The sequence below is a fragment of the Taudactylus pleione genome, unplaced genomic scaffold, assembly GCF_031769625.1.
Source record: "Taudactylus pleione unplaced genomic scaffold, aTauple2 ptg000442l, whole genome shotgun sequence".
In the NCBI taxonomy this organism is placed as follows: domain Eukaryota; kingdom Metazoa; phylum Chordata; class Amphibia; order Anura; family Myobatrachidae; genus Taudactylus; species Taudactylus pleione.
Window position 1 is genome coordinate 8111505 of NW_028284844.1, and position 24793 is coordinate 8136297.

Here is a 24793-nt window from a genome sequence, read left to right on the forward strand (position 1 = left end):
AATATGAGCATATAATATTGCCCGAAACACTTCAGAATTCATTCTGCTGCTTTTGTCTGCAGTCACATCATCAATAAATACAAGGGAACCAGTTCCATTGGCAACCATACATGCCCACGCCATGAAACTACCACCACCATGCTTCACTGATGAGGTGGTATGTTTTGGATCATGAGCAGTTCCTTTCCTTCTCCATACTCTTCTCTTCCCATCACTCTGGTACAAGTTGATCTTTGTCTCATCTGTCCTTAGGATGTTGTTCCAGAACTGTAATGGCTTTTTTAGATGTTGTTTGGCAAACTCTAATCTGGTCTTCCTGTTTTTGAGGCTCACCAATGGTTTACATCTTGTGGTGAACCCTCTATATTCACTCTTGTGAAGTATTTTCTTGATTGTTGACTTTGACACATATACATCTACCTCCTGGAGAGTGTTCTTGATTTGGCCAACTGTTGTGAAGGGGTTTTTCTTCACCAGGAAAATAATTCTTCTGTCATCCACCACAGTTGTTTTCCGTGGGCTTCCGGGTCTTTTGGTGTTGCTGAGCTCTCCGGTGCGTTCTTTCTTTTTAAGAATGTTCCAAACAGTTGATGTGGCCACACCTAATGTTTTTCCTATCTCTCTGATGGGTTTGTTTTGATTTTTCAGCCTAATGATGGCTTGCTTCACTGATAGTGACAGCTCTTTGGATCTCCTATTGAGAGTCGACAGCAACTGATTCCAAATGCAAATGTCACACCTATAATCAACTCCAGACCTTTTACCTGCTTAATTGATAATGAAATAACGAGGGAATAGCCCACACCTGTCCATGAAATAGCTTTTGAGTTGATAGTCCCATTACTTTTGGCCCCTTAAAAAGTGGGAGGCACATATAGAAACCATTGTAATTCCTACACCTTTCACCTGATTTGGATGTAATTACCCTCAAATTAAATCTGAAAGTCTGCAGTTAAATCACATCTTGTTTGTTTCATTTCAAAGCCATTGTGGTGGTGAATAGAGGCCAAAATATGAAAATTCTGTCAATGTCCCAATATTTATGCACCTGACTGTAAATTATCACTTCTAGCATTAGCACACTGTCCCTTTTCATTGAAAGGAGGGTCTCAGGATGACTGCACATAAGTAACAATATAATATGCCTGTGTAACTTACAACAGGGGCCACATCTTATGCCCTGCGAAATGCCAGGTCTGCAGCACCCAGCCATCATGTCATCATCATAGTACAAGGAGGTTAAAACAGGGAGCACATCCACAGTGAGATCAGACTCTATCACAGCCGGGTGTTCTTGAAGTCTCTAAGGGGAGATCATTGAACAGAGGACCCCGTGGGCAGCCCACGTCTATACTCACACAGAAAAGCAGCGAGCAGCACTCCCTAACCCGGGTCAGTGTGGGCACATGCACCCCGAGCCCAGCTCACACCTCCAGCTGCCTACCCATACAGAGCTCCCCCCTGGGATGGCCGCAACCCTCGCCACTCCCGATTAAAACTTTGGCAGCGCTCTCTAGCTGGGCATTCACTTCATTCGCAATGAGCTCTGTGCAATGGCTGCCCGCGATTCCCTCATCAGCGGTCCGTCCCGGCAGTCCTCTCTCCTCCACACTCATCGGCGGTCACGCCTAGCATTCTGGGACTCCCAGAATGCCAATGCGGTACCTCCGTGGTGGGAGGGAGCAAGTGGCAGCTGCTGTGTTGTAGACGGAGGAAGTGCAACAGCCGGGCGGGCAAGTGCAGATGGCTGCCTTCTGCTTAGATGGCGCTGGCAGGGATACTGTGGCTGCACCCTTAGGATGCAGCGCCCTGGGCAATAGCCCTGCTTGCCCGCCCTAAGAACCGTCACTGGGTTAGGGGGGAAAGGTTAGGGATAGATTAGATACTTACCTTGTCAGGATCTGGTCCTTTCTAGCTTCCGGCATCGGTATTACATCCGCTGGGCTGACGTCCGGCGGGATATAATACCGATTCCCTGTATAGAGTGTAATAGATGTGTATTATGGTCATGTACAGTGGTCAGGACATGTTGGGGGTGTAGTGTCCTATGTCTGTATAGTGTGTAATAGCTGTGTATTATGATCATGTACAGTGGTCAGGTCATGTTGGGGGTGTAGTGTCCTATGTCTGTATACAGTGTAATAGATGTGTATTATGATCATGTACAGTGGTCAGGTCATTTTGGGGTGTATGTCCTATGTCTGTATATAGTGTAATATATGTGTATTATGATCATGTACAGTGGTCAGGTCATGTTGGGGGTGTAGTGTCCTATGACTGTATATAGTGTAATATATGTGTATTATGATCATGTACAGTGGTCAGGTCATGTTGAGGGTGTAGTGTCCTATGACTGTATATAGTGTAATAGATGTGTATTATGATCATGTACAGTGGTCAGGTCATGTTGGGGGTGTAGTGTCCTATGACTGTACACAGTGTAATATATGTGTATTATGGTCATGTACAGTGGTCAGGTCATGTTGGGGGTGTAGTGTCCTATGACTGTACACAGTGTAATAGATGTGTATTATGATCATGTACAGTGGTCAGGTCATGTTGGGGGTGTAGTGTCCTATGTCTGTATACAGTGTAATAGATGTGTATTATGATCATGTACAGTGGTCAGGTCATGTTGGGGTGTAGTGTCCTATGTCTGTATATAGTGTAATAGATGTGTATTATGATCATGTACAGTGGTCAGGTCATGTTGGGGTGTAGTGTCCTATGTCTGTATAGTGTGTAATAGATGTGTATTATGATCATGTACAGTGGTCAGGTCATGGTGGGGGTGTAGTGTCCTATGTCTGTATACAGTGCAATAGATGTGTATTATGATCATGTACAGTTGTCAGGTCATGTTGGGGGTGTAGTGTCCTATGTCTGTATACAGTGTAATAGATGTGTATTATGATCATGTACAGTGGTCAGGTCATGTTGGGGGTGTAGTGTCCTATGTCTGTATACAATGTAATTGAAGTATATTATGATCATGTACAGTGGTCAGGTCATGTTGGGGGTGTAGTGACCTACAGTACTTGTCAAAAGTCTGAGCACACCCCTGAAATCGAAAAGAAGCATCTTTATCGTACATTCTGCTACTTGTGTATGAATGGAGTATGATAAAAATAACAAAATATATTATTTCCGTACTGATGCAACCGGGAAAATCGATAGAAATGTGTAAAAAAATTAGTATACTATAATAATGGCCACAGTATACGTGCCGCTTATACTCAGAATAAATGCCCACGGTAGGCTGGCTAAAAGGGGCTGGCTATTTAAATCATGTGCTCGCACTGCGTCGCGTAAAGCCGCCCACTAAGTAATAGCGAGCGGCCGTACTATGCGCTCGCACCTGTATAAAGACGCCCCTTTGCCACTCGCAACACACGTCATCTCCGGCAGTTGTAGGATTAATCGGGAACATCGAGAGCCATCGGAGCTGCTCGCAGCGCTTGTGGTAGCCTTTTCCCATCAAAACATAGCGAGCAGTTCTGGCTAAAATACAACCCAGTCACGTGTGTAATGATGCTACTTTGCTAATTATGCACACCCATTAAACGCCGTTCTGACGGTCGGGCACGTCTGCGTTCGCACAACCACACCCCTGTTTTCAAGCACCTTCCCCTTATACCATCCACAAATGGCACTATCTGTCACTCAAAATAGCGGCCTGACTGCGGAGTACGGGCGAGCACTTTCCCATCGCAATGACTGGTTCGCTCATGCGCATTGCGACTCATACGCATGCGCAGATTGTGAAAAATTGCTAAATGCGTGCGCAGCATAGCGTCCGGGTCTGAATCAGGCCCACAGTACACACTACACACACAGTACATATACAGTACACACACCATTCATACAGTACAGTATACACATTAATCAATGCTACTTATCGTGTGATTGTGCTGCTTTCTTATGCTCCAAATTGTCAACAAGTTTCCTGAAAGCTCCAGTTAGTCAAAAATGGCCAAAAAGAACTGTGAGTTAAGTGTGGAAACACATGCTCAAATCATTGTTTTGAGGGAAGGTTATTCTTGCGGCAAATCCACAAACGGTTGAAGGTATCCGTTGGGGCCGTGCATCGGGCTATTGAACGAAAGTCAAAAAACGATCAAAATGTTACAAGAAAACGAACTGGTCATCCAAAAACAACTACTGTTTGTGAGGACAACTTCATTGTGACTACTAGCAAGCCTAAAAGACGTTTAACAGCTCCGGAAATAGGAAGGCAGTTGCCGAAAAGTTGTTCCCAGCCTGTGTTCGATAGGATGGTAGCCAGGCGCTTGCAGGAATATGGCCTTAGTGGTAGAGTTGCGATAAGAAAACCACTTCTGTGTGCTACAAACATAGCAAAAAGGTATGCATGGGCTAAGAAGCATAAGGATTGGACTAAGGAACAGTGGAAGAGGGTGCTTTGGACCAACAAATCGAAATTTGTACTTTTGACACATTCAACTCCAGCAACGCCATCTTATTTGCTCGTTTCCAGTTCACCCTGACCTTCCGATCTGGAGCTCTTAATCAAAAAGCGGATGCTCTGTCTAGATCTCCACTCTGTAACAACAATTCAGAGACCCTACGTAGTGCCCCTGTGCTTGTTAGGATTTGCGGATAGCAAATCATCTTGGTGGCAATTCCCAGTCTTAGTTGTTACTGGGATTCTGCATCATGTCCTATCCTTGTTCTGGCTTTTTGCAAGAACCTGGAAATCCTGTCTTGTCTGTGTCAATTAATTGCCTGTCATTCAGGTCTGTCTGTGTTTGTGTTGTTTCATGTGTTCACTAATTAACTAGCTCTCTCCTTGCAGAGCAGGTACACACATGCCTTTTAATTAGGAATCACTCTCCAGGAATGGTTTCTGATTGGATCCTGCATCTCATAAGTATACACCAAGCCCTGATCTCATTGCCAGCTATACTGTGTCTCTACCAGTGTATGTTTGCTGTGTTCAGTTCCTAGTGCTTGCCGGTCTACTGGGTACTGGTTATTGAATCTGGATCCTGTCTCCATTCAGCCTTGAAGTAATATACCACAGTCCTGTCTGTCTGCATTTATCTTATTACCTGCAGTGTTTCCACCTCACTGCCACCATTGTGTGTTACTGCAGCATCTGAATCCACCTGTCTGCTGTCTAGGCCCCTGCCTAGACCATCTCAGCTGCTTGTGTCAACCGGGCGACACAGGCCGACTATAGAGTGTCTGTGAGTTCCCTCAGCCTGGCTGCAGAGTCAGGTTGTTCCTGTTCTCCAGGACACTGAACTCCCATACGGCTTCCTAACCACTCCAAGTAGCTTCCGTGCTACCACCTATCTCCAAATGGCTTCCTGGCAGCTCCTGTGCTGCCATCATTCACCATACGGCTTCCAGGCCGCTCCAAGTAGCTTCCATGCTACCACCTATCTTCAAACAGCTTCCTCGCCGTATCTAGCAGCTCCCGTGCTGCCATCGTTCACCATACGGCTTCTTAGTCGCTCCAAGTAGCTTCCGTGCTACCACCTATCTCCAAAGGCTTCCTAGCCGTATCCAGCAGCTCCCGTGCTGCCAACATTCATCCTAAGGCAATTGCCCCAACATCGGCACCATTGCTGCAACATCGGCATGGTTGCGGCACCATCGGCTCTCAAAGCCATTTACTATCCCTAGACTGTTTATCTATGGCTATAGCCGCACCATTGGCACCCTTGCCACACCATCGGCATAATTGCTGCACCATCAGCATCACTGCCACACCATTGCTGCACCATCAGCACAGCTGCCACACCATTGGCTCCCAAGCTATTGTCCAAAAAATCAAACTGTGCTCACGCATCTGGACCATCGATATCCTTATCATCAAGTGTGTCAGTCCTAACTGTACATTACTTACCTATTGAATTCCCCTGTATCTCCATGTGAGCCACTACTACCTCGAGCATAAGTCCAGGCGGCCGCCTAAGTACCAGTGAACGTATCCTAGTTCTAAGAGAACAATGGGCGGTTGTTATTGGCGGAAGATCTCGCTAGCTGGGTTCTTGTGGTGTCACATGGAGTAGGCAGTGGAATTCATAACAGTGCTGGAGTCAAGAGTGTTTGCCACCGTACAAATACAACCCCCTATTGGGAAGACCTTTGTGGCCCCGGAGTTAAGGAAGCAGCTCCTCACCTGGGCTCATTCCTCTCACTTTGCAGGTCACTCAGGTAGTCGGAAGACTCTGGAACTTTTAAAAAGAAGTTACTGGTGGCCATCCATGAAGGCTGATGTGCTGGAGTCTATTTCCTCATGTACCTCATGTGCTCAGCATAAGTCTTCGCATCAAGCCCCAGCTGGTGAATTGTTGCCCCTGCCTATTCCATCACGTCCATGGATGCATCTCTCCATGGACTTTGTAACAGATTTACCGAACTCTCAGGGTTACACAACCATCTGGGTTGTGGTAGACCAATTTTCGAAGATGGTCCATTATGTACCTCTAAAGAAACTGGCTCCTGACTTGGCTCATCTGTTTGTCCAGCACATATTCCACCTCCATGGACTTCCTACCGAAATAATTTCTGATCGTGGTACGCAATTTGTGGCAAAATTCTGGAGAGCCCTGTGTTCTGTTCTACAAGTAAAGTTAAACTTTTCCACGGGCTATCACCCTCAAAGCAATGGATCCACAGAGAAGGTCAATCAAGACCTTGAGACCTTCCTAAGGATCTTCATGTCATCATCCCTAGACAATTGGTCTGAGTTGCTACCATGGGCGGAATTTGCACATAATGCCTCCTACCATTCCTCTACTAATCAAACCCCATTTCTGATCGTCACGGTCTTCATCCTCGGATTCCTGAATTCCGAAGCCTGCCTGTCTTTGATGTGCCAGCCGTGGAGGATACCGTACAAAGATTTGCATCTAATTGGTGACAAGTACGTATTGATTTGGAGAAGGCCTCTTCTCACTACAAACTTCAGGCAGATAGGAGAAGTAGGAAGGTACCATGCATGCAAGTTGGAGACCAAGTCTGGTTGTCCACCCGGAACCTCCACCTTAGAGTACCGTCAATGAAAATAACAGAAATCATCAACCCTGTGGCATATCACCTTCAGTTGCCCGCTTACTTAAAAATCCCTAACTCATTCCACATCTCCCTCCTGAAACCCCTAATCTTGAACAAATTTTGCAAGGTCCTTCCTGTTTACCCCCCCCCCTGCATCCAGACTGAGAGAGGCGTGGAGTACGAGGTCTCCCAGGTCCTGGATTCTCGTATCTGCATGGGGATGACTACAGTATCTCCTAGATTGGAGGGGTTACGGCCCGGAGGAGCGCTGTTGGACTGATGCTCGAGACATCCATGCTCCTGCACTCGTCAGGAGATTCCACACTGCTCATCCTGGAAGAACTGGTGAGTGTCCTGAGGCCACCCATAAGGGGAGGGGGGTACTGTCACGAACCGGGTTTCTCGGCATGGTGGTTGGGTATTACCTGTGAGGTCACTGTGGTGGGGGGTGTCTGGCGGTGGTGCTGGTGTGTGGCGAGGGGCATTGGCTGTGCGTGGTTCTGCACGGGCATGCTGTCATGTTTTGCTGGAGAGGCCTGGCAGTGCTTCCGTTCCATTTGGCATGGGCGCCGCCATCTTGCCTCTGGCCATGTGATTTGCTCGCCCAATCCTAGTTTGTCACATGCTCTCTCTAGCCAGTCACGGCACAGCACTTGGTATTTAGGGAGGTTCAGAGCCTCACTTCATTGCCAGTGCAACGTGTTTCTCAGCATAGCTGAGAGAGAGTTCCCTGTTCTCACCACCTGTTACCTGTGATACGCTACCTGCTTGTCTGGTCCAACCCCGCTGGACAACCCTGCATCCTCCATTACCTTCCCCTTGCCTGAGTACCTGTCTGCTGTTCACCCTGTACCTTGCCTCCACTGACACTCTGCTGGATATTTCTTCCTCAGTCTGCATTCTTCATTAATCAGTCACCACCTGGACAGTTCCCCTTGTCTGCCACTACCTGGACATTTTCTATTAACCAGTCACTACCTGGACATTTTCCATTGCCTGTCACTAACTAACTGGACTTTTTCCTATTTGCCTCACTACAGCTCCCAAGTGCACTTTAGTGCTATACCCGGACTTTCTGTTTTACCACATTCATGTCTGTTAAGCCACTGATTAAAAACTCCACATTTACTTTTAAACCTGCTTCAGTGTCTGCTCCTATTACTACCCCGGGTCCACAACAAAACCAGAACCTCACAGAATGGATCGTCAAAAGTTGGAAAAATAAGTAAATAGGATGCCAAGGATATGCAAAGTGCTTATCAAAGCTAAGGGTCATCACTTCAATGAAAGCAGACTACCTAAAACTACCTAAATAAACTTGCCTAAAAGTCAAAACAAGTATTTTTTTTTCCTTATTTTTCAAACAGTTGTTTATTTTGTAAACAAAGCCAATAAAACAGGTTTTATTTAGTTACTGTGCAGTTAAATTGAAAATTCCTTAAAATATACTGGTGTTCTCAGACTTTTGACCAGTACTGTATGTCTTTATAGTGTGTTAGAGAATTGTATTATGATCATGTACAGTAGTGAAGTCATGTTGGGGGTGTAGTGTCCTATGTCTGTATACAGTGTAATAGATGTGTATTATAATCATGAACAGTGGTCAGGTCATGTTGGGGGTGTAGTGTCCTATGTCTGCATACAGTGTATTAGAAGTGTAGTATGATCATATTGGGGTGTAGTGTCCTATATCTGTATACAGTGTATTAGAAGTGTAGTATGATCATATTGGGGTGTAGTGTCCTATATCTGTATAGGGCAGGCATGCGGCCCGAATGAACATTACACCCGAACAAACACTACTGGGGGCACTGCATAAGGTGCACTACTAAGGACATTACTGGGGGCTCTGCATAGGGGGAATTACTGGGGGCTCTGCATAGGGGACATTAATGGAGGCTCTGCATAAGGGGCATTACTTGGGTCACTGCATAAGGGGCACTACTAGGGACATTACTGGGGTGACTGCATAAGGTGCACTTCTAGGGGCATTACTGGGGTACTGCATAATGGGCACTATTAGGACATTGCATAATGGGCACAAATTCAGGGGACATTGCATACGGGGTACTAATACAGGGGGGAATTGCATAAGGGGCACTACTACAGGGGGCACAGTGTTGTTTTTTATTAATAAACCTTTCAAAATTGCATATAAGACTTTTTTTGTTGTTGTGCCCCCACGCACTCTTAAGCTGCATACACACACAACGATTTTTTGACCGATAATCGTTAAACGATATCGTTTGAAAAAATCGTTCACTTTCTGAGTCAAATGATGAACGATTATTGTTCATGCGCGTTCACGTTCGTAGTTTGTAGTTCAGTCAGACTTGTCAACTGAACGATTTTCATTAAGGGAATATGCAAAAATCGTTTGTAGTTCATAAAAATCGTTCATTACACTTTAAAAAATCTGACAGATAATCTGACAGAAAATCGTTCATAAAAATCGTTCATAAAATCGTTGGTAACAAAATCGTTGTGTGTGTATGCAACTTTAGACCTAGTCTATTCGGCCCGGTTGGTATTTTGAGTTTGACATGCCTGGTATAGAGTGTAAAAGATGTGTATTATGATCATGTACAGTGATCAGGTCCATGTTGGGGGTGTAGTGTCCTATGTCTGTATACAGTGTAATAGATGTGTATTATGGTCATATACAGTGGTCAGGACATGTTGGGGGTGTAGTGTCCTATGTCTGTATACAGTGTAATAGATGTATATTATGATCATGTAGAGTGGTCAGGTCATGTTGGGGGTGTAGTGTCCTATGTCTGTATACAGTGTAATATTAGTGTATTATGATCATGTACAGTGTCATGTTGGGGGTGTAGTGTCCTATGTCTGTATACAGTGTAATAGATGTATATTATGATCATGTACAGTGGTCAGGTCATGTTGGGGGTGTAGTGTCCTATGTCTGTATATTAGGGGTGTGCACCGGCCACTTTTCGTGTTTTGGTTTTGGATCTGGATCTTTCTTCGTGTTTTGGATCTGGATTGGTTTTGCCAAAACCACCCTTGCGTGTTTTGTGTTTTGGATCTGTATTTTTTTTTAAAAAAGCATAAAAACAGCTAAAATCACAGAATTTGTAGGTTTTTCTGCTCCTATGCTATTATTAACCTCAATAACCTTAATTTCCACTCATTTCCAGTCTATTCTGAATACCTCACACCTCACAATAGTGTTTTTATGTCCAAAAGGTTGCACCGAGGTAGCTGGATGACTATGCTAAGCGACACAAGTGGGCGGCACAAACACGTGACCCATCTAGGCGTGAAACTGCAGTGGCAGACAGGATGGCATTGAAAAACTAGGCCCCAAACTGTACATAATGCAAAGAAAAAAAAGAGGTGCAAGATGGAATTGTCCTTGGGCCCTCCCACCCACCCTTATGTTGTATAAACAGGACATGCACACTTTAACAAACCAATCATTTCAGCGCCAGGGTCTGCCACACAACTGTGGCTGAAATGATTGGTTCGTTTGGGCCCCCACAAAACAAGCTGGCAATTTATCTGTCCCTGCACAAACTGGCTCTACGGAGGCAAGATGTCATCCTCATCCTCCTCATCCACCGATTCCTCACCCTCTTCAGTGTGTACATCCTCATCCTCACAGAGTATTAATTCATCCCTGCTGGAACCACAGGTCCCTCTGTACGTTCTGGAGGCTGGTCTCCCTGGAAGAGTTGATAATTCATTTTATGAACATCATCTTCTCCACATTTTGTGGAAGCAACCTCCTACGCCTTTCGCTGACAAGGTTCCCGGCTGCACTAAACACTCTTTCGGAGTACACACTGGAGGGGGGGCAACTCAGGTAAAATAGAGCCAGTTTGTACAGGGACCTCCAAATTGCTTCTTTTTCCTGCCAGTACAGGTACGGACTGTCTGACATGCCTACTTGGATGCTGTCACCGATGTAATCCTTTAACAGACAGACGCACGCTTGTCGCTGCTGCTTTGAGGATGCAAGTGCGGCTACAGCCCACACAATTCACAAAGACAGAAAAAAGAAGAATAATATTTTAATTGTTTGTGTAGAACACTTTGAGGTGTCACCACCCTTTAACAGACAGACGCACGCTTGTCGCTGCTGCTTTAAGGATGCAGGTGCGGCTACATCGCACACAAGTCACAAACACATTAAAAAAATAGTTTTTTATTTTTTGGAGCACTTTGAGAGTTACACCACCCTTTAACAGACAGACGCACGCTTGTCGCTGCTGCTTTAAGGATGCAGGTGTGGCTACAGCCCACACAATTCACAAAGACAGAAAAAAGAAGAATATTTTTATTGTTTGTGTAGCACACTTTGAGGGTGTCACCACCCTTTAACAGACAGACGCACGCTTGTCGCTGCTGCTTTGAGGATGCAGGTGGAATCTAGACGGGATTTGGAACCGAGGACACACTACCTCCATCAATTGTCTAAATCCCACTGCACTAATGTCGGATACCGGACGCACGTCTAACACCAACATAGCAGTCAAGGCCTCAGTTATACGTTTTGCTTCAGGATGACTGCTGTCGTACTTCATCCTCATCGCTAGGGACTGTTGGAGGGTCAATTGTTTAGTAAAAGTAGTGATGTTCCTACTTCCTCTCTGGGATGATGAACAACTCCCAGCAGCAGCAACAGCACTAGGAGGAAGTGGTTCTTGATCTTTCCCTATTTTATTTTTATCGGAGAAAGTTTGGTCCTCCATTTATGTTATATTGATATATATACGTGCGGCTAAAGCGCACACAAACACAGAAAATATTTTTTTATTTTTGCTGGAGAGTAGTGCACTTTGTGGGTTACACCACCCTTTAAGAAATGAGCCAGCCGGCTCTTTACTTATGGGACACAGGCGCACGCTTGGCGCTGCTCCTTTGTTGATGCACGTGCAGCCACAGTGCACACAAGTCACAAACACAGAAAATATATATTTTTTTGGTTTGGAGTGTACTTTGGGGGTTACAGCACCCTTTAACGGTCAAGCCAGCCGGCCCATTACTTATGACACAGGCGCACGCTTGGCACTACTTTGTTGATGCACGTGCGGCTACTGCGCACACAATTCACAAACACAGAAAATATTTTTTTTTTTGTTTGGACTGGAGTGTACTTTCGGGGGTTACAGCACCCTTAACGGTCAAGCCAGCCGGCCCTTTACTTATGACACAGGCGCACGCTTGGCACTACTTTGTTGATGCACGTGCGGCTACTGCGCACACAATTCACAAACACAGAAAATAATTTTTTTTTTGGTTTGGACTGGAGTGTACTTTCGGGGGTTACAGCACCCTTAACGGTCAAGCCAGCCGGCCCTTTACTTATGACACAGGCGCACGCTTGGCACTACTTTGTTGATGCACGTGCGGCTACTGCGCACACAATTCACAAACACAGAAAATAATTTTTTTTTTGGTTTGGACTGGAGTGTACTTTCGGGGGTTACAGCACCCTTAACGGTCAAGCCAGCCGGCCCTTTACTTATGACACAGGCGCACGCTTGGCACTACTTTGTTGATGCACGTGCGGCTACTGCGCACACAATTCACAAACACAGAAAATAATTTTTTTTTGGTTTGGACTGGAGTGTACTTTCGGGGGTTACAGCACCCTTTAACGGTCAAGCCAGCCGGCCCTTTACTTATGACACAGGCGCACGCTTGGCACTACTTTGTTGATGCACGTGCGGCTACTGCGCACACAATTCACAAACACAGAAAATATATTATTTTTTTAGCACTTGGGGGGAGCACCCCTGATGGACAGAGCACCCCCTGGACAACACTACAGCACTCCTTTAGGACTGGGACACTGCACAGGACTTTGGAGTGGACACAGCCCCTATGGAGAACTGACTGCACAACACAGTCCAGCCAGCCCCTATGGACTTTGAAGTAGTGGACACAGCCCCTATTAACAACAGCAGCACAGCACAACACAGCCAGCCCCTATGGACTTTGAAGTAGTGGACAACAGCAGCACTACACTACACTACACTACACAGCCCTAACTCCCACCCTCCCTCTTCACTGTCCACAGCCGAGTGAGAAAATGGCGCCGACGCGGGTACCTTATATAGGATCCAAAACCCGCGAGACTCGGAAGGCGGGATGATGACGTTTTGCCTCGATTTCAGATCCGAGTCAGGCGGGAAAAGTCGAGCCTGACTCGGATCAGACTCGGATCGGGGGGGCTCTGGGGGGTTCGGATTTCAGAAATCCGAACCCGCTCACCCCTACTGTATATAGAGTGTAATAAAATTGTATTATGATTCAGCCAGTGTGTTTATAGAAGGTGCTCTGGCATATACAGAGGCATGAGGAGGCTATGATGGTATATAAGCAGATAGAATATAAAGGTGTATGTGGGGGCAGAAATCAGAGACATAAAATAACTGCAACCCCTTTGTAGTTTTGGCCGCACCCTTTATCAGACCCACTGTATGTGAATCTGAAAATTAGACACTAAAGCTGGGTAAACACTATATGATCCATCGTAGGTTATATCGTTCTGTTACGGACAAGAACAATATATCGTACACATCATATAGTGTGTACGCCCGATCCACTGTTCGTGACCGTCGTTCATCGTATCGTTCCATCTGCTGTACTTCACGTCATGTTGGATGATTCAATGAATGACACGGTGCAGTTACATGCAGCATGTAACGGTAACTCGTGCCATCATACGCCGGATCGTACAGTGTGCGCGATGCACCGTTACATTGCATCACACCGTTACTGGGTGGCATCGTATGGTGTGTACCCAGCTTGAGTTGTAACAGTCCTGTGTGTGATGTAGGTAAGATGTGTGTATGGTATATTGAGCAGTGAAGCAGTAGGTATTGTTTAAAATGCTATGTGCGAGCAGTGTGAAGTCAGGCAGGAAGCGCTCCGCAAACAGTTCTACGCTGAATTCTGCCTCAGGTCTGTTGTGTTTTTTGAGTCCGCGTTATGTTGTGTCATTCAAAAGTGTGTAATTTATACAAATAACCCAAACTATTAACATAACAGGCATTTCCTTCACGTAAGTCAGTTTTTCATGCATTCCTGGGAGGTATTCCGCTGGCTCATAGGAAACCCAGGTTACAGTAACACAACTCTGTGATTAGTACAAACACTTTTCTGTGTGGAAACGTAAAATTCCATTTTTGTCTTCGATAAACTCAGCATTTTTATGGACGTGAGCCCAAAGGCTCATGAATACACGTTCTTGTGCAGTCCTGAATAAATCCAGAATCAAAATTAAAAAAAAATAAAAAGTAGGTATACATCATTTTATAAATATTTCCTTTGCTGGGAATGTGTCTTTTTGGGAGGATTAGTTGGACAAGTCTGTGTATCACTTCACTCTACAGAATTAGATATTACTATGTTACTGATCTCACCAGGTTTCAGTATACAAAAGGTGTTTGATCAACCAGTTTTACAGCTAATCACAGTCTTATAATATCCTTGTTATTAATAGAAGGCGGAGGATACAGGCACTATGTTGGCAGTTATGTCAACAGTGTTAAAATGTCAACATAGAACATGTTAACATTTGAAGAAAGTCGACATTTTCCCGTTCTGCAGGACGGGAGGGTTAGGGTTATGCACTGGGGTTGGGGGTTAGAGGTAGGCACTATGGGGAAGGATAGGGTTATGCACTGGGGTTGGGGGTTAGAGGTAGGCACTATGGGGAAGGATAGGGTTATGCACTGGGGTTGGGGGTTAGAGGTAGGCATTTTGGGGAGGGTTAGGGTTATGCTCTGGGGTTGGGAGTTAGGTAGGCACTAGGGTTAGGGTTATGCACTGGGGGTTAAAGGTAGGCACTATGGGGAAGGTTAGGGTTATGCACTGGGGGTGGGGGTTAGAGGTAGGCACTAGGGTTAGGGTTATGCACTGAGGGTTAGAGGTAGGCACTATGGGAAAGGATAGGGTTATGCTCTGGGAGTGGAGGTTAGAGGTAGGCACTATGGGAGGGCTAGGGTTATGCACTAGGGGGTGGGGGTTAGAGGTAGGCACTAAGGTTAGGGTTATGCACTGAGGGTTAGAGGTAGGTACTATGGGGAAGGATAGGGTTATGCTCTGGGGGTGGGGGTTAAATATAGGCACTATGGGGAGGGTTAGGGTTATGCACTAGGGGGTGGGGGTTAGAGGTAGGCACTATGGGAAGGGTTAGGGTTATGCACTGGGGGGATAGAGGTAAGCACTAGGGTTAGGGTTATGCACTAGGGGGTGGGGGTTAGAGGTAGGCACTATGGGGAGGGTTAGGGTTATGCTCTGGGGGTGGAGGTTAGAGGTAGGCACTATGGGGAGGGTTAGGGTTATGCACTAGGGGTGGTGGTTAGAGGTAGGCACTAAGGGGAGGGTTGGGATTATGCCCCGGGGGGTGGGGGTTAGAGGTAGGCACTAGGGGGAGGGTTAGGGTTATGCACTGGGGGGTGGGGGTTAGAGGTAGGCACTGTGGGGAGGGTTATGCACTAGTGTGTTAGAAGTAGGCACTATGGGGAGGGTTAGAGTTATGCACTAGGGGGTGGGGGTTAGAGGTAGGCACTATAGGGAGGTTTAGGGTTATGCACTGGGGGATGGGGTTTATAGATAGCCAATATAGGGAGGGTTAGGATTATGCACTGGGGGGTGGGGGTTAGAAGTAGGCAATAGGGGGAGGGTTAGACTTACGCACTGGGGGGTGGGGGTTAGAGGTAGGCACTAGGAGGAAGGATAAGGTTATGAATTGCGGGGTGGGGGTTAGTGGTAGGCACTATGGGGAGGGTTAGGGTTACGCATTGGGGGTGGGGGTTAGAGGTAGGCACTATGGGGAGGGATAGGGTTATGCCCCGGGGGGTGGGGGTTTTGAAGTAGGCACTAGACGGAAGTTTAAGGTTATGCACTGGGGGGTTGGGGATGACAAAATATTCCGAACCCGAAGGCGGTATATTATCCAATATATAATGATTTGGAAGCACATAGGGGCTGATTCAGACCCGGACGCTAAGCCGCGTTCGCTCATATCCAAAAGGGGCCGGGTATGCAAATTCCACGATTGAAATACAACCAAGTGGCATGTACAATCATGCCGCGATGGTAATTATGGATGCCCATTAAACGCTGTTTTACCGCCCAGAAACGCCTGCATTCGCAGCACCACTCCCCTATTCACAAGCACCTTCCCCCGTTACCACCCACAAACGGCGATATCTGTCACTCAAAGTAGCGCTCAGTCTTTGTACTACGAGTGCATGATTCCCGATCGCTGTGACTGGCTTGGGCACGGGCACTGCGACACATACGCATGTGCAGACGGGCGACTATCGGCCATAGCGTGCAATCACGGCTTAGCGTCCGGGCCTGAATGGGCCCCATAGTCTCTTTGTATAGCATGTGAGGTGGACCTTCATGCGTAGCCCATACACTGATCCTGAGAGATCCAGCGGCAAACTGCTTCTCAGACATCGTTGAATTGGTACAAAAATGTAGAAAACTCACCTGGTTTTCTTGGAATTTAGATCAATTGAATTAGATTTTTTCAATCTGTGCAAGGTGCCAGGTTCAGCATGTGTGAGCCAGATCAGTAATGTTCGGCTTGAACACATTTGAGCTTAGATTGATATATTTGAACTTTGCTGACAGCATGTCATGGTCTGTTATCATGTTTAGAATGTTGACCAATCAGATTCTTCCTATCATTTTATAAATGATAAATGATAGCTCCTGTCCTCTTTAGAAAGATGGATATAATTGCCACATAGTGATGTCTATAGGCTCTTGCGCACAAGTGCAGCTCAAGAAAAGAGTCCTGAGATCCGTTTATCATCGCCATAAAACCCTATTTCCACGCTCTCCTCCGAGCTGCGTTTATTGACCCCCTTACAAAACCAGTAGACTTGTCCGTTGACACGATTACAACATTCTATATATATTTAGAAGGTTTCACTTCATGGACACAAAAGAACGTCTCGCCTAGGATGTGCCTATGCCCACCATGACATGTGCCACTTTAGTGGGATTGTCCACGTAATCTCTTACACAAATAATTTCTATATCTAAGTAAAGTATATTTAAACAGTCTGAAAGGAAGTGCAGTTGTTTTCGGTGTCTATAGTGTGTTCCTTAGCAAATCCTAGTTTACTTTGCGCTGCAGAAAGTTGTCAGGGCCATTGAGGTTGTGAGTTAATGACGTGTGGCTTAAGTAAATAAACGGACATTGGAGGCCTTGGGTGGGTCTGTGCCTACAGCTGCATGCCATTATACTGTGCGCTGAAGGTGAGTGGTTAATCCCAAATCTGAGAGCATTTATCACTCGCAGTGTGTACTGTTTACCCGTCACCCCTCTCTGCAAAGATAGAGGATTAATATTGTATCGTATTACATTGGTATTGTGATTACAATTCGCCAGGCTTGTCCAATCATCAGTCTATCTATTATATTCCCCATTTGTGTCATAGCTTTTACAGACATACAATAGAATGAATTATATGTTGTCACAGTGAGCAGGTTTACATGTCCCCAGAAATGTATATTGCTCGGGTTTCTGGTTTTCAAAGTGTAAACTGATAATATATATATATATATATATATATATATATATAATATATATATAATTAGCGTTGTGCACCGGCCACTTTTCGGGTTTTGTGTTTTGGTTTTGGATCTGGATCTTTCTTCGTGTTTTGGATCTGGATTGGTTTTGCCAAAACCACCCTTCCGTGTTTTGGGTTCTGGGTTTTGTGTTTTGGATCTGTATTTTTTTTTTAAAAAGCATAAAAACAGCTAAAATCACAGAATTTGTGTGTTTTTCTGCTCCTATGCTATTATTAACCTCAATAACCTTACTTTCCACTCATTTCCGGTCTATTCTGAACACCTCACACCTCACAATAGTGTTTTTATGTCCAAAAGGTTGCACCGAGGTAGCTGGATGACTATGCTAAGCGACACGAGTGGGCGGCACAAACACGTGGCCCATCTAGGAGTGACACTGCAGTGGCAGACAGGATGGCAGTTTGAAAAACTAGGCCCCAAACAGTACATAATGCAAAGAAAAAAAAGCGGTACAAGATGGAATTGTCCTCCCACCCACCCTTATGTTGTATAAACAGGACATGCACACTTTAACAAACCAAACATTTCAGCGCCAGGGTCTGCCACACGACTGTGGCTGAAATGATTGGTTCGTTTGGGCCCCCACAAAACAAGCTGGCAATTAATCTGTCCCTGCACAAACTGGCTCTACGGAGGCAAGATGTCGTCCTCATCCTCCGATTCCTCACCCTCTTCAGTGTTGTGTACATCCTCATCCTCACAGAGTATTAATTCGTCCCCGCTGGAATCCACAACCATAGGTCCCTCTGTACGTTCTGGAGGCTGGTCTCCCTGGAAGAGTTGATAATTCATTTTATGAACATCATCTTCTCCACATTTTGTGGAAGCAACCTCCTACGCCTTTTGCTGACAAGGTTCCCGGCTGCACTAAACACTCTTTCGGAGTACACACTGGAGGGGGGCAACTCAGGTAAAATAGAGGGATGATGACGTTTTGCCTCGATTTCAGATCCGAGTCAGGCGGGAAAAGTCGAGCCTGACTCGGATCTGACTCGGATCGGGGGGGCTCGGGGGGGTGCTCACCCCTACTATATATATATATATATATATATATATATATAATGTGTGTGTGTGTAAAAATATGTGTTTTCCTTTTACTAATTATATAGTCCAAGAGGATGTCTAGGGCCCTACGGCGGATGCTATTCGGAATGCAATGACTCTATTGGCTCAGCCTCAATCACAAGCTGACCATCGGGGATCAGAGGAGTGTGTGCTGAGTCCTGATTGGAGGGAAGTGTATCATTTTCCAGAATGCAAAAGAGAAGTGATAGCTAGAATCTGATTGGTTGCTATGGTCAACATCACCACTTGTCTGTTTTAGAAGATTTAGCAAATCTACCCCTGGGTGTCGTTTTTTTTTTTTTTTTTACCTCCTTGCTACGCTAAAATATCAACTGTCACACAGTGGTAATGGTGGGGGTCAGTAAATCTAGTGTTTCAAGACTGTTTAAACTTGTCAGCAATATGATCTGTGCCACCAAAATTGAAGGGGAAATGAGGATGTGAAAGTAAAACACAAAAAACTATTGATTAGGATAAGTGTTATTTGTCCAGACGAAGCAAGCAAGAGCACACTAAGGGGTCTATTTACTAAGCAGTGTTAGGAGACAGAGGGCCTGATTCAGACGCGGACGCTATTTGCGGACGCTCGTTTTCAAAAAGAGGCCGGATATTTAAATTGAGCGCTCGCTCTTTGCGGTGTGAGGACGCCTCTATGTCCGTGCGAGCGTCCGCTAAATACGCTCGCTATTTTTTCAAGACGCCCCTTTGCCGTTCGCAAATCACGCCATTTCCTGTTTTTATTAGATTAATCGGGAACATCAAATGGCATCTGAACTGCTCGCAGCGTTTGAGGTAGGAATTACCTCCCGTAATCACTGCGAGCAGTTCAGGCTAAAAGACAACCAAGTGACATGATCGATGACGCTCTTTTCCTAATTATGCACTCCCATTAAACGCCCTTTTGACCGTTGGGCACGCCTGCGTTCGCACAACCACTCCCCCATTTTCAAGCACCTTCCCCAGTTACCACCCACAAACAGCACATTCTGTCACTCAAAATAGCAGCCCCTCTGTGTTTTACGAGCGCACGATTTCCGACCACAATGACTAGTTTGCGCATGTGCATTGTGAACCATACGCATGCGCAGTTGTGCGACCATCGCTCAGAGAGAGCGTGCGAACGCTTACGAGCGGGTCTGAATCAGGGCCGGGCTTTTTATTTATTTTTTTTGAACGGCCTTCTGGCCGCTCTCATAGCTTTGGGTGACCACCCACAGCTATAGCGAGCAGCCAGGAAGATGGTCGCGATAGTCAAGACCATCGCGACCATCGGGCTTGCGACGAGACCCTTGTGGTAGGGTCTCGTTGCCACAAGCCCCAGAGAGCTTGTGATGTCAGTGGGGCCGCCCCCAAACGGAGGCGTTCACATGGGAACGCCTCCGTTTGGGCAGCCACTCCCCCGGCCCGCCCACCAAAGGGGGCATGCTGTCACTCAACATCGACAGCACGCCCCCTTTGGTACGAGACCCGGAGCGACGGAGTGCCTGTCGCTATCCTGGTCTTGCGCATGCGCACGACAGAGCCGGCTCCGTCGTGTGCATGCGCTCTGGGCCACCATCGACCCCGTTGCGAGCGCTCAGTGCTTGTGACCGGGTCTGAATCAGGCCCAGAGTGAAAAGTGATAAGGTGCCAGCCAATCAGCTCCCAACTGCCATTTTTCAAACACAGCCTGTGAGATGACAGTTGGGAGCTGATTGGCTGGCACCTTATCACTTTTCACTCTAGGGGAGATGTATTAACGGCAAAATGCGGTAAAACCCCCAAAAATGCAGTTTTCGGGGGTTTTACCGCATTTCCCGTCGCTAGGTAACGCCACCTTCAGGTTGCGTTACCCAATAGAGGCCTATGGGCTTCTTAGCGCGACGCTCGGGGCTGAGAGGGATCCGATCGGATCCCTCCCATGAGCCCCCGCGGCCCATGGCCTTCTGCGCATGCGCAGAAGGACTTCTGGGTGTTCAACCCGGAAGTCCCTCTGCCCGGCAGCATCGCAAAGGACAGCTCTCATCGAGAGAGCTGTCCTTTGCGAAATCCTTGGTACATACCGCGGTAATGAACCGCGGTATGTACGCGAAGTCGGGGGGGATGTACCGCAACGGCGATGTCGCCATTAATACATCTCCCCCTCTGTCTCCTAACACTGCTTAGTAAATAGACCCCAAACACATAGAAGTTGCTGGATACTGACTGATCCTTCAACAGTGCAGGTCATATGTCTATAAGTGGGAAGAACTGCAAGAAGACCAGTAAAAAGTAAATCATTACAACTAAAATGAAGAATGCTCATGTAAAACCAATTATGGCAGCTAAGTGTGGTCATGTTTATTATTAATAATATGTGAATAATTCTATGTATGTTTTGAATACACAAAACGCAGCAAAACAACTTTATCTCAAGTCATTTACACAAATCTGTCACTATATACAGTAGTTATGCTACAGTATAACAATGTAATGGTATAATTTTCCACATTTAAAATGTCATCTTAGCAAAATTATTTTGATTCAGTACCTAAGACCCCCACGGGAAAAATACACTAAAATTATTATTTATTTGATATCAATCCATATTTTATAGAGCCCTCACAACTCCATAAAATAAGAATTTGCAGGTTATTATTTGGTAAATACAAATAGCATTGTTCCATGTTATTTCTTAATTTGGCCACGTAGGGGCGCTGTTCTGCAATATTTTATTTCTCAATACATTTTTATATATAGAAATAATTTGTATAGAAAATAAAAGAATTCCTTGAATCTGTTAATCCAAGGCAAGTATTTAAGTCTAGGTAGTTTAATATATCATTATGCCACTTGAATGACTAAATATTTTTAGCAAAGATTAAAAAAAAAATGTCATTTTAATTAAACATCTGTGGGGACAGGTTTTATTTTCAATACCTAAGGAATTATTTTTTTACTGCATGCAGAACCAAAACTGTCGGAGACACAGGTGCAACAACACAGAAATCAGTAAATCCAGGAGTTACGTTATCGTAACCCTGAGCAATAAGTCTTTCCATGACTCCTTCTCTTCAGGAAAACCATTTCCTTGGTAGTTCTGGGGCGGTGATTTAAATCCAATGTTACGATAGAGTGTAAGAAGCCATTATTGTTGATTAAGTTGCCCCTTTTTATTTTCCAGCCCTGTCGAGGTAAACTGGCTATAAATCTCTCGCTTTTTTTGGACGAAGGTATAGAAATTTCTAGTAAATACACGCACCACCTCATAAAGTCTTTATATGTCACCGAACATGTTTCACGTGGATCCGCCGCAAAACGGGAGAGACCGCACACAAACATTCATCAAAACTAGAGAAAAAGGCTGCCTAAGTGGCTTAGGTGCTGGGCCATTAACGTAGACACACAAGTTAATATTCCGACATTTATATAAGGGAAAACGTAAGCAGTCCGCACACCGAAGAGCTCAGGTTTGTGCTCTTTCTACGTAACTCGTGGAATAAAAAATTTAAGGCCATGATTACTTCTGTTGAGATGAAGTTCAACAGCTGAAACGCTCTGGTGCCCATCAAACACCTCCTTCCATCCAGCGGCTCAATGACTTTGGGGTTGATGTATCAAAGCTTGGAGAGAGATAAAGGGCCCAGTCATGTTACAGGCTGTGTTTGAAAAATGACAGTTAGGAGCTGATTGGTTGGCACTTTATTTCTCTCCACTTTATCTCTCCCCAAGGCTTAGTACACAGACCCCATGTTCACAGGTTGGAACCTATCTAAATAACGTAAGCAAGTTCTCTTATTATTTGGGTTCTTTATAAAATCCAAACCGGTCACCTGTGATTTATCATATTCCCTGCAGTCTTACCTGGGAAATAGGGACATTAAGAGGGGTATTCAATATGAAAGGTTAACTTCCCTGGCGAAGTTAACGTTTCATATCGGAGTTTTTTTCTGCATAAAGGTATGGTGCGCGCTCCCGCTTATCCCCGTATTCAAAATAAAATTAACGAAAACGGGAAACTCCAAAGTTGGATTTGCGTAAAGTTATGAATTTTTCCTTAAAATAATTGTAAGACCCCCCTAAAGTTGTAAAAACATGGGGGAACACTATGGGTACCCTCGTTTTAGCCTTTAATTGAAAGTCGGGGATTTAAATAGCCGCAGCAGGTGTTTTTTTTCCGACATTGAAGAAGTGATGCAGAAGAGTACTTAGGTTATTTTTTTCATTTTTTTAAGTGGTCCCATCAAATTTGGGGTACATGAAAATGGGTACTAGCATATTTTGGTGTCCCTAAAGTAATTTTTTTTATATTCTGCATTTGTGCACCTGTCGCTATAATTCTATTCTAGAAAACACCTGCCGCATACTTGCAGAATAGCCCTGAACCTATTTCCCTATTGTTTAACAATTTTTTCCCTTTTTTTTTTTTGCACCCCAATTTTTCAATTAATTTTTTGGGGTGTCCCTATTTTTTTTTAAAACTTTTTTTGACACAGTTCTCTTTTAAATGTCAATCTCAGGGGTGCAGGCTATTTTTTTTAAGCCTGCACCCCTAAACCAACCCCAATTCTGCACTTTTTTTCGACACCTATTCAATGGTGAAAAGTTATCCCCGTTTTTTATCAAAGACTTTTCAAAACTGCGATAAGTCTTTGAAATTGAATACGATGTAAAACTAAAACAAGTGATATTAATGCAAAAAACGATGTTATCGCACCCATATTGAATACCCCCATACGTCTGCCTTACTCGTACCCTAACTATATGCTTCCCGAAAACCTTGTACAGTTGTTTTTTCCAGTGTGGTTACCGTCTCCCTTCAGCCTCCGATTGATGGACTGATTAGATGTCAATGTATAACGACCCAAACAATTAGCAGTTTTACTTTGTTGGAGATAAAGGTCTGGTAAGTGTCCCAGGGAATGGCACAGTACAGGCCCTGGTGTGTGAGCCTTTCCATATCCAATCTTTTCACGTAGTCTCAGTGGATCCAGATTTTAAGAGGTGGATAATGCTGGGTTAGCGCTACTGAATCTGAGGGAGGTTAGAATGTCCTCCTGGCATGTGCTGGTGACCATGAGGTCACAGGAAGCCTGGCTGGCTCTCCAATTACCGGCCTCTTAATACACCCACAGACAGGACGGCTCCTACAGGTATCACCACTGTAACTGGGATCTTACTGGTTTAGTCCTGGTCGCAGCTCAGCACTGAGAAGTCAGAACCAAGGTTTTAACTGAATTATGTTATTATGTTTATTAAATTTTTGTTTTGTTTTTTTGCATGTTATCGATACTTTTCCCTCTTAAATAACTAGATAAAAATAAATAAAATACATTGATATCTGTGACTCCTGTTTCCCCACCTCCACAAACCATTAATGTTACTTATACCCTTTTCACATCAAGTGGAGAACTCTGGTTATTGCGGGGCAATCTGGTGCGACCCAGGTCATGCACCCCGGGTTCGCTACCCGGGTCAATAGCAGGAATATTCCCAGGTCTGACCCGGGTCATGCCTAAAAAGCTGATGATTGGCCGGCTCAGGAGCTCTCCAAGCATCCTGTGTGAACGGTGACGACCCGGGTCTAACGGGCGGTCTGAACGGGGTAAGTCATCTGAATCCCCATCTTCAACCTGTGTTCGGTATTCCAGGTCGGAGCCAGGGCTTCAGTGTGAAAGGGGTACTAGTGTATCCCCTCACTTCCTGGAAGACTCCACCTGTCTCAATTTAGATGGGGCAGAGTCTATTATAGGACGCTGTCTTACCTATACCCCTCTCAGCACTACTGGGGGAGGGGTGAGCAGTTGGTACACAAACTTGCCACTGGGGCATGCGGGGTACAGTGCAAAAACATGTAAAAGACGCTCCGCAGACGGGCATATGTTCAAACCTGCGCTCTGAAGATGTATGAGAATGGAATCTCTTTTTCCTTTGATGATTTACAGCGTATTCACAGACGCAACCAGAAACATTTGTCGCAGCTCCCTGCATTTTACCGTCTTGTACAAAAGAGGAGGAACAAACTGTGATAGTCAGGGATGAAACCACTCCAGAATATTACCACTAATGGTATTTCCACAACATTCCATCTTTTCAGGCTACAAAAAATCATTCAGCATCCCAAAATCTGCTTATTCACTAAAAGGAATAA